Source organism: Daphnia pulicaria, unplaced genomic scaffold, assembly GCF_021234035.1.
Source record: "Daphnia pulicaria isolate SC F1-1A unplaced genomic scaffold, SC_F0-13Bv2 h1tg000082l, whole genome shotgun sequence".
NCBI lineage: Eukaryota > Metazoa > Arthropoda > Branchiopoda > Diplostraca > Daphniidae > Daphnia > Daphnia pulicaria.
Genome location: NW_025804794.1, coordinates 5,001 through 12,500, shown reverse-complemented (window position 1 = coordinate 12,500; position 7,500 = coordinate 5,001). Strand labels below are relative to the sequence as shown.

Below are 7,500 nucleotides of genomic sequence, written 5' to 3'. Positions count from 1 at the left end.
ATTCAGGCAGTCTCCATGCAGCGTTAAGGGCATACAACCAAGTGCCGGGAGCGGGGACTTGTTCGACCTTCGAGGGCCCACCCGTTTAACCCCCTGAACGGTTTCACGCACTCTTGAACTCTCTCTTCAAAGTTCTTTTCAACTTTCCCTCGCGGTACTTGTTCGCTATCGGTCTCGTGGCGATATTTAGCCTTAGAAGGAGTTTACCTCCCGCTTAGGGCTGCACGCTCAAGCAACCCGACTCTTGGGAAGGGATCCGATGCACGGTCTCGGCTCGTCTTATCTACGGGCCTGACACCCTCTGTGGGTTGCTCGCCCCGTTCATGGAGACTTGGACGATAGATACCGGACAGACGCGCACGATCCTCCCGAACACCACATTCCTCGGCACCCGCTCAACCGGGCGCGAGGTTCGGTGCTGGGCTCATCCCTGTTCGCTCGCCGCTACTAAGGGAATCCTTGTTAGTTTCTTTTCCTCCGCTTACTGATATGCTTAAGTTCAGCGGGTAGTCTCATCTAAACTGAGGTCAGAATGAATTGTTTGTTTTCAAAAGGAGACAACACTTTATCTAGCTCGGCAGACTTTGGCGTTTTAAAGCCCGGGAAAGATTGAATAATTGCCGGTTCAAATTTTTTTTTTTCGAAATAAAGCGAGTCTCTCGTTATTCGCAAAAATTAATTTACGAAAAGTGACAGGGCGTCCTGCGGCTTTTTGTATTGAAACAACGCGTCGTGCGCGAACCAAGCTTGCATAACGAGCGGTTAGAGTGAGTGATAATTCGCGGTGGTCGACACTTCGACACGCCCGGCGCACACACACAACTAAACTCGCGTTGAAGCGGTATATCGCGCACACGCAGCCGACACCTTGTTCGAGAAGATGTGTTTATTTCTAAAATTTTTTTTTGAGTTGGCTCAAAAATTTCCCATCTGTTTTGCCATCGAAAAAGGTTTCTTTTGAATAGAGAGGAAAAAAACAAAACAGGGCGAACCTTCTTTTATTTTTCCCCCTTTTTTGTATTTGAGGCATCGCGGACACTTAAGTCGCGCGGCACCCAGACGTTAGAGATTCGGGAGCTTTTATGCGGTCAGGCCGGGTGAAAAATAAATCTCGCCGCGACCCAACATGCAAAACCAAGACTGAAAAAATCTCTGTTCGTTCATCATTCGACCGACCCTCAGTCAGATGTGGCCCGAGCGAGAAGCTGGGCCGCCATTTACGTTCAAGATTTCGATGCTCCATGTGTTCTGCAGTTCGCATGGATTAGCGCACTTTGCTGCGCTCTTCATCGATCCACGAGCCTAGTGATCCACCGTTCAGGGTCGTATATAAAACGACATATTCGTTTTCTTCTCTCTTTTTCTCCAACCCGCCCAAGCAAATGAATGCGAGGGCGGAGAAAGAAAGCCAGAAAGAAAATGTTCCGATAAACACTCGTACTAGAATTTGGGTTTAGTGTGTTATTGTGATTTTGAATTCTTCCTACTTCATCGAGAGGGCGAAGGGCAAGCTTAAAAAACATTCGGTTTTCAACGGCATAGTGTCGGGCTTTGGAGTGTTAGTCTATACGACGCACACGCACGCAACCACGAGTATCTACGCCCGAAAAGAACGTCCAGAGTAAAGTCTCACACTTTCGTCCCCCACCGAGAATCAAAAAATCCCGAAGACGAAGAGAGAAACAAAAAAAAAACAATTTCGATTGGGCGTATCCGCTTTAAACCACCGCGCATCAGAGCGCCTGATACCCGTTCAAAATCTTGATGTTTTTTTTTTTTTTTTCCGACTCTCCATCCACCGAGTTTTTATTTTTCAAAGTGTTTGATTTAGGGACTAAGACTTTATAAAATCTCCTTTATTGTTCCTTCGGTACTCGCGGCCCAGGCGGGCTATCGTATTCTTCACTCTACTAACGTCAACACTGTGAGCGCCGCTAAAGGTCGAATGAATCTATAGAGACATTCACCATCGAAGCAGGAAGAATTTGCTCACGGCCATAGACCAAATCGAAAGACTTTGTGTTTTTTTTTGAGCCGAGAGGAAAGAAAAATCAATTTGAAAAGGCGAATCCGCTTTAAACCACCGCGCATCAGAGCGCCTGATACCCGTTCAAAATAAATGATTTTCTTCCGTCAACCCACACATAGTTCATACGATGTCTTACGCCGAAAGACTTTTGATGGGGTTTTTTTTGTTTTGCAACTTTTAGTTGTTTCGTGCTCAACCAAAGCCATATGCGCAAAACATTTGTCTTGTTCGTTTATGATCCTTCCGCAGGTTCACCTACGGAAACCTTGTTACGACTTTTACTTCCTCTAAAGGATCAAGTTCGACCATCTTTCAGTCTCGCCGTTGGTAGGCACCGCACGGGCAGAGATTGCTCCCCACTCGACGGCACCCCGACAAGCCCGTCCGAAGGCCTCACTAAATCATTCAATCGGTAGTAGCGACGGGCGGTGTGTACAAAGGGCAGGGACGTAATCGACGCGGGCTAGTGACCCGCGCCTACTAGGGATTCCTGGTTCATGGGGATCATTGCAGTCCCCAATCCCAACCACGAAGGAGGTTCAGCGGTTACCCGGTCCTTTCGGACAGGGAGAGTGAAACACGCTGATTCCTTCAGTGTAGCGCGCGTGCGGCCCAGGACATCTAAGGGCATCACAGACCTGTTATTGCTCACTGTCACGCGGCTGGACGCCGCTTGTCCCTCTAAGAAGACTGCGTGACGGACGCGAGAGCAGAAGGTATCGCCGGGGATGACGACGACCGAATAACAATAGAGCCAGCCCCCGCGAGACATTCCCGACAAAGCCCCGCCATACCTCATCCGCCAGGCAACCAACCCGTGAAGGCCGTACACCCGACGAACAAAGCACAACGAAACCAAGCCGAGAGATTGCCTCACTAAAGGAACCAGTCCCACCGAGACCCGAATCGCCGCCACCTGATCCCGACGCCTCCGTACTCCCTTCGGTTTCAATTGATAAAACCCGTCACCTATTTAGCAGGCTAGAGTCTCGTTCGTTATCGGAATTAACCAGACAAATCGCTCCACCAACTAAGAACGGCCATGCACCACCACCCACCGAATCAAGAAAGAGCTCTCAATCTGTCAATCCTTCCAGTGTCCGGGCCTGGTGAGGTTTCCCGTGTTGAGTCAAATTAAGCCGCAGGCTCCACTCCTGGTGGTGCCCTTCCGTCAATTCCTTTAAGTTTCAGCTTTGCAACCATACTTCCCCCGGAACCCAAAGACTTTGGTTTCCCGGAAGCTGCCCGTCGAGTCATTGGAGTAACTCCGACGGATTGCTGGTTGGCATCGTTTATGGTTAGAACTAGGGCGGTATCTGATCGCCTTCGAACCTCTAACTTTCGTTCTTGATCAAGGAAAACATTCTTGGCAAATGCCTTCGCTGTTGTTCGTCTTGCGGCGGTCCAAGAATTTCACCTCTGTCGCCGCAGTACGAATGCCCCCGTCCGTCTCTATTGACCATTACCTCGGGTCCAAAAGTAAAAGACCAGCAAAATCGGACCGAGGTCCTATTCCATCATTCCATGCTGCGATATTCAGGCGTTGGGATACACCTGCTTTGAGCACTCTAATTTGTTCAAAGTAAACGTTGCCGGCCGCCCGAGACACCCGGTGAAGGGCACCCCGAACGATTGACTGGGTGGAGCGAATCGAGTCAACTACGACCAAAATTTAAAAAAGAACCCGAAAGAACTTTCCAACTCTGGCCGCAGATACAACAACGACGCACCGACCACCACTCCGGCGATGTTGTCCGACCGTGAAGAGAGTCGGGCTTTGACACCCGGGCTCCCAGAGCGTGAAACGCAACACCCTTGATTCAGAGCGGCGCCGCCCGGCCGAAGACAGACATCCGACTACGAGCTTTTTAACCGCAACAACTTTAATATACGCTATTGGAGCTGGAGTTACCGCGGCTGCTGGCACCAGACTTGCCCTCCAATGGTTCCTCGTTAAAGGATTTAAAGTGTACTCATTCCAATCACGGGGCCTCGGAAGAGTCCCGTATCGTTATTTTTCGTCACTACCTCCCCGTGCCGGGAGTGGGTAATTTGCGCGCCTGCTGCCTTCCTTGGATGTGGTAGCCGTTTCTCAGGCTCCCTCTCCGGAATCGAACCCCGATTCCCCGTTACCCGTTGCAACCATGGTAGGCGCGTAACCTACCATCGACAGTTGATAAGGCAGACATTTGAAAGATACGTCGCCGGCGCGAAGGCCGTGCGATCGGCGTGAAGTTATCCAGAGTCACCAAAATTGGTACGGTGCGCGAGCCCGAAAGCCCGGCCCCGACTGGTTTTGATCTAATAAAAGCACCTCTTCTGCGAGCCCGAAAGCCCGCAGTCGAGGCTCGAGTGCATGTATTAGCTCTAGAATTACCACAGTTATCCAAGTAGGATGGAGTGGATCTAAGGAACCATAACTGATTTATTGAGCCATTCGCGGTTTCGCCGTCTAGCGGCTTGTACTTAGACATGCATGGCTTAATCTTTGAGACAAGCATATGCTACTGGCAGGATCAACCAGGTATTTCGTGTATGTTTGTTTGATATGCATCCGGCGAGTTGCGGGTTTTTATTTCGCCCACGCATCACCAAACACACACCAAATCAACACGTTTTTCGTTTTTTTTCTTTTTCTTCGGAAACTAAAATTTTTGATCGCAACGCCTGGCGTGTCACAGCGAGTCCCAGTGAAGAGAAACACCGATCCGATCCGTTTGTTGGATTTTTTTCATTTCAATTTCCAAAGTCAAAGACCATTCAACGGTCTATGAGCCCAAAGTGAATCGGATTCATTCGACCGGTCTTGATATATTCATCAACTTTTTTTCCCGTATTACGGTTTTCGACGGTCATATGTGGCGTGCTGTATGCTCATAAGTCAAGCCTGCTTTACTAAGCTGACAAGCATACATCTTTTAAATTTTTGTGGGCTCAGAGTTTTATTTTTATTTTTCCACCGCCGAGGCACACTCTCGCATCACCCCGCACGACACACACACACACACACACCTCACCGCTCAACGGTCACACGAGGCAGAATTTTCCGCAAAGACTTTCGAAGAGAAAGAGAAAACTCGGAACAACCGCGGTCAGAGGCCAGCATAGAGGCATCGTATAGAAAGTCATGGGCGGAAAAAAACAAATCATTTCAAGTCGAGACAAGCAACCAGACTACCCCTATAAAAGTGCGCAATTCTTTAAGAGTTCACCGAAGAATGACCGAGATCAAGTATGCACGAAACGAACATATTCCAAGGGCAGCTGAATAAGCGATTCTGCGCCGAAGCGCGAGAAAAGCAAGCGGTACACCGATGGGGATCGTTTTTTTATCGTGTTAGATTCGTTGTTGTCAAGCAAGGATTCTCAAAATGTTTTTTGCATTGCACCCAAGTTTCGTACTGATTACTTGTCGCAGACCGGTGACTGTCAAAAAAAATTTTTTTACGTTTTTTCTTGAGAGGTCACTGCCTACACACAACTCCGGGCGGGCCGTACACTCACAGCCGTTTGAATTCTCCCTTCGTGTGTCATGGCCATAACTGAGCGTACATCTTACCGGGCGCCGAGTTGATCTGGCTTGTTCGATGAACGTTCGGGATACGTACAATCGATATAGCTCCAACCGTAACTCGTTTGTAATTACGCCGGCCATACTCAGCGGGCGCTCAGCTCAGCTCTCGATATCTTCCGTCGAAGGGAAGTTCGTAGTAAAAGAGAGTCAGAGTCGACGCCACATTTTGCGGTCCTCGCATCTCATCCGATTTTTGAATTTTATAGATTTGCCATCACTTCCACCCAATTCTCTCGTATATTTCAATCTCTTGACTTTGTCCGACCGGGCCGTCTTCGCCCCCCTTCAACTCCGTCCATCTCCACTTCTGTGTTCCACACAACGAGCTTCCGTCAAACGGCAAAATGTGAAATATGCGCACGCCGCACGAAATAATTTGAAAGCGTTCTGTTTGGTGGCTTTTTTATTTTTTATCTCTCGGCTCACACACACACACACACATTTCCGCCTGAACGGTAATTTTTTTTGATACGGTGTCAAAAAGTGAAAAGACGCGCACCATTTTCTTTTCTCTTCCGTATCGTCGCTGACGGTAAACGCTGATGGTTATGATGCCGTAAGTTTGGAAGAAAGAATCTTTCCCGTCTTGTCTTGTTACGGTAAAATAACAAAGAACAAGCGTCCGATTTCTCTCACAGACGGCCACAGACAAACCACACGTGCCGAAGAAACGAAACGTCCGAAACCAAAAAAATGTTTGACGCGCGCACCTCTTCTGAACTTTTCGACCAAGAGTCGTTGGATCGAGTGACGAGCTTCTCAGCTGTCGCACCAATCGGTGAAGCGGGCGTTTGAATTCCCGTCCACATCGCGGTTCGGATATATTTTTACATATACCGACCATCGGAAATTTCGAAAACGGTTTTACCGAAGGAATGATATTTCACACACCGACAGCTCATCGAGTTCGTCTCCGTTCAACGGTTTTTTTTTTTAAGACTTTTTGATCGCATGGGGCTAAACTGGTTAGAGCAAAGCCGCGATCCAAGCAGTGAAAAAAAAACAAAGACAGTGCAAGCGCGATCGAACGGAATCGAAACTAAAATCATGTGAAGTGGCGGGCGGAAAGGAGCTCAGCTACGGTGGAAATGAAACTACAACTAACGCCGAACCGGACAACTTCCCATTCTGCGTCTTCGTTTCATTTCCCAAAGCTCCCCGTCGATACCAAAGTTTTTGCGTCGAAGCTACTAAAGAAATTTCGCGCTTTCCTTTTCGCCTCTTTCGCCTTCCCTTCGATATCTATCCAACCACCGGCTTCGACTTTATTTCTTTCACCCGTCTATTCGCCCGATAGTCGACGGTCGGCCATTCTTTGGTATCGGCCAGGCGGACTAACAAGAAGTAAGACTCGTTTGAAAAATTTGGACCGGGCTTTACAATCGCTGCTTGTCGTAATGTCGCAAATTTGAAAAAAATTTTCAATTCGAGAAACCAAACTATTCGACACTTCGAAAATTTTTGGGACTCTGAAAATTTTTCCGAGTTTAGGAATCGAGACCTCTTCTATACTAAGGAAAACCACTAATGTTCCGCCGCATAATGTCTCCGTTTTCCGGCTCATTTTTAGCGATTGGACGGGGACATTGCCCCATCCAACCGCCAGCCGACTTTCAGGAACCGTCGTTTTCAAAGTTGGGACTTAGAAAATTTTCGACGAGTGGGAATTTTTTACGGTCGCAAGTCATCACGACACGCCCGACCAACCCATTTGAGAGCCGCCACGCCTCGACGGTGTGACGGCTTTTTTTCGAATCGACGGGTCTCGCTCACTCCTCTCTCGCGCCGACCAGAGGCCGGGCGAGAGAGTCGTTGCCAAACACCGTCGTCGGAAATGGGAGAATTTGAGTGGGAATTTTTTACGGTCGCGAGTCATCACGACACGCCCGACCAACCC

At 48.7% G+C, this 7,500-nt stretch overlaps 3 non-coding genes across 3 annotated transcripts in view; all 3 read right to left on the bottom strand.

Annotated features, from left to right (window-relative positions):
- Positions 1 to 530, bottom strand: part of LOC124318934 — a 4,576-nt gene extending 4,046 nt beyond the window's left edge. Inside the window, exon 1 of the ribosomal RNA XR_006912624.1 lies at positions 1 to 530. This exon is cut by the window's left edge and continues 4,046 nt beyond it. This is a non-coding gene — a ribosomal RNA (large subunit ribosomal RNA).
- Positions 531 to 1,172: 642 nt separating this feature from the next.
- On the bottom strand, positions 1,173 to 1,325 carry LOC124318932. Its single transcript, XR_006912622.1, has one exon. It is a non-coding gene; the product is annotated as a 5.8S ribosomal RNA (ribosomal RNA).
- Positions 1,326 to 2,261: 936 nt separating this feature from the next.
- LOC124318940 lies at positions 2,262 to 4,556 on the bottom strand. Its single transcript, XR_006912631.1, has one exon. It is a non-coding gene; the product is annotated as a small subunit ribosomal RNA (ribosomal RNA).
- Positions 4,557 to 7,500: the final 2,944 nt, after the last annotated feature.